Source organism: Xiphophorus couchianus, chromosome 23 (genome assembly GCF_001444195.1).
Source record: "Xiphophorus couchianus chromosome 23, X_couchianus-1.0, whole genome shotgun sequence".
In the NCBI taxonomy this organism is placed as follows: domain Eukaryota; kingdom Metazoa; phylum Chordata; class Actinopteri; order Cyprinodontiformes; family Poeciliidae; genus Xiphophorus; species Xiphophorus couchianus.
In genome coordinates, this window is record NC_040250.1 from 28007375 (window position 1) to 28011065 (window position 3691).

A 3691-nucleotide genomic window follows, 5' to 3' on the forward strand; every position below is an offset into this window, starting at 1 on the left:
CGCAAAAACTCTTTGGAGAAAAAAAAAAAAGTCCAGTTGTTGATCACGTGACTTGTGATGAGTTAAAAAAAAGCGTTTCCGTTGCAGTTTTGCCAAATAAATCTACTTCTATACGGAGAGAAGCCACCTCATCCTAACACAAAAACCTTTTATGGACGGCTGCGTTTCCATTAAACACATTTATTTGACACATTTTAATGTGCTCAAGTTCATTGTTAATGGGAACACAGCTGCTGTAAATTTGAACAATATGCTACTTGTTAATAGGTTGGATGCTACACTTTATATATGTGAAATATATCGCATATCCGGTCTAAAGTGATTAACATTCTTCAGCTATGATTCGTTGGTGAAAACCACATATTGCAGTAACGCAGTGTATAATTTATTTAATTTTATTTTTTGCCAGTCACACTTTAGCAGGTCAGTCGACAGATATAAATGCATGGAGTATGAATCTTTGATGCGAATGCAGTTAGATAGACGACATGACTCCTCCAGAGTACTAATTAGTTTGGTCTACCCCTCCTCCCACACAAGCACACATCATCAATACCAACTCTCAGCCTGAAACCCCGTTTATACTCATGACTCACTGACGGCCATCCGTCTTACTTACGAAGCGCCTCGTGGTGCCAGATCTGCTCTTTCAGCCAATCTTAAGTAAGACGAGGAACCGAAATGCTGATTACGATAGATACTAATTAGTTTTGGGGGTTTTTTTTGTTTTGTTTTTATTCATTTTTACATGTGATTGATATTAGCAGCTTGATGTATTCGGCGGGTAGCATCCCAACGTGTTTCTCTGTGCTGATGAGAACAGATTGCATGGTGGAGCTGGGGAGCACTGGAGCAACTAACCGTGTCTCAGAGCTTTTCACTTTCTCTGTCAAAGCTGCTAATTAACAGGAGAACAAAGCATCTGCAGGACCGAGGAGGAGAGGGAGCTGGAAGAAAAGTTGATAACGTCGCCCGGCTAATGTTAGTGTATGGATCTGGAGTATTGATTTAAAGGCTGCAGTCATTAATTACATATCTCAGTGGGATTAGCAAATGTTTACTGAAATGGGGACCTTGTGTGTGGAGAGTGTGCACTCCACATCTACACCACATTAAGCCAATGGTTTGACTGCTTCTTTTTCTTTGCGGTTAAAGGCGCCCTATTATGTCTAGACTTTATTGTAGTGTTTTAAAACAGCTGGGATACATTTATTCATGTATGAGATATCTATAAATCATCAGTGACGAGTTCGGAAGACTTTAGAAAATACAACGCCTTTCCCCAAAAGCAGCTGTGGGCACATGTATTCTAATGCGTCAACAGTACCGCAAATGTTTCGTTTAGCGCTTTTGCTAGCTAAGAAAATGTTTTGTGCTAAATTCATTTTGCCAGATTATTTTTAAAGCGTTAATTGACTTGTCTGTTTTGTTAACTTTCGGTTGAGTAGTTAAACATTTATATTCAGGCTCTTATTTTGAAGTGCGTGAAGACTGTTTACGCAGCAATTTTACTTCCTCGCCTCCTTTGGCATCAGCTTCATGTTGGTATAATGCTATAGTGTTTGCGAAACTAACTTTTTAATTAGTGGTAGCCAACAACTGGCCAAAACTTTCACCAGTAACTAGAGTTTCTCCATCAGATGTCCTATCTCAAACATTTAGAAAATATGTGAAGGAATGCTAAGACAACAAGAAAGAGTAGACGTTTATCTTTCAACCAGCAGAAAAACAATACAGTGATAAAGTTACAAGAATACAGGTCAAATTTAACATGAGCTTTACATCATGTTACAATTTTATTTCCTCGTCAAAAACATACGTGAAGTGTTGTGTTGATTCTTTAATGCATGTTTGAGAAATCAAAAATAAATTAAAGAGCTCCAGCAATGCCACCGTCCACACCCTCGCGCAGTTCCTGCACCTGTACACTAGGCGATATACACTGATGTGTTTAGCACTGCTTCCTGGGGATGCACAAAAAATCTGGTGTAGATTGACTGATGTATTAAGAAGATAGAGTTGTTGGAATAACCCAGGGTGTGCAGTGGAGTTGAATTGCAATTTAATGCCACGGGGCTCTTCAGAGGTTAACAAAGGTCAATCCTAACAAGTTTGGCTCAAATCAGATGACGCATGTGTGGTTTACAGAAAATCGTAAGCAAACGACGAGGGATTAGAATTCGCTATTCAGCCATGCCCACATGCTGCGCCTGCAGCCAGTGTTGAGAGAAGGTTTTACCATCATGTTGTTCTATTTCTTTAAAAACATTTTGAAATCTGCATGAACCATAGAGTAAAAGGAAGAAAAACATTAGGAAGACCCGTTGAAATGGGGCGGGCCTAAAGTGATGTCTCTAATTGGCCATGTGAATGTGATGAGCTCTGATTTGTTATTCGAATTACCTGGAACAGAATATTCAACACCACAGTTTTCTATGTTAAAAAGGGTTAAATCATCAAACTGAGGAGATTCAGAAAACAAACCTGTATGCCTCAGTGCTAGAGGGGACAAATTATGCATTGAGCTTAGGGCATGATGATTCCACTGCTGAACAAATTCACTGGCAGACTGTTGAATTCGCTGTATGTACTGTATACATAATGTAACGCCCATATGAGTACTTCGTTATCCAGAACCCCTATCTCAACCACATATCTAAAAAGTGGCTTATAAAAATCAGAAACTACTCTGTTGACATCAACCCACAAACGCTCAATCCTTTGATTGTGCGCACCTCTCCCTGTTCCTCTATTAGTTATCAAAATATTGTGAGATTTTATTTGAAAAATGTGAAGCATGAGATCTCACAACATTCACACTTATATGTCAGTGGATTTAGCAACCACTGTGCTCATAAACCAAAAACAACTATCAGTTATTGCTCTGAGGAAACCAATCGGGTCAATGTTTCAGAGGTCAAAGGCTGGACCTGAAGGCAGGCAAAGAAAAAGTTATTGTTTCAGTGATTTTATCCACCAATCTGTGTTGGGTGAATGATTGAACGGAACTGACTGACAGTCTGAAAGGGTTGGCAGCCAGATTATTCTGGCAACAGGGTGATGTGGACTGATTGACAGGAGGGGAGAAAGCAGAGGCAACAACAGCAATTCTGAAACACTGAGAACAACGGTAGGCAAGAAAGGCACGCTTCACAGGTCGATACTCAAAGAACAACACGCAAGACTGAATCCTGAACAGCAGCCACCTACAACATGGGAATCCGGTCAATTGGAGCGGAGGAGATGAAATACAGTTGTGTAGGGCTGTGGTCACGGAACCAGGAAACAAAATCTGAGGAAGACAGAGAAATACAGCCACGTCAGAAGGGGGAAAAAAACTGATACTTATGTAATTTGGCACAAAAACAAGTTCTCATTCATAGCATTCGTTTTGATGTCTCACTATGGGATATGCCCATCCTGTGTATTCTTCAAAACCATTTATCTCATTACGCCAATCCTGATTGGCTGGTGAGCTTGACACTTGCATCATGTATCCTTTAAGTAGCGTGCGCCACGACGAAATATCATTAAAATACCTCTTCTCGCTTCGAAGGCTTGCCTCTGTTTATGTGTACTAGCAAGCTAGCTTAACTGTCCATTGACCGGAGAAAGTTTTCAAGCTTTCTCCGGTGCTCAGGTGCTCACCATAGACTGGAGCACCTGTCATGAAATCTTGTATTAGCACACC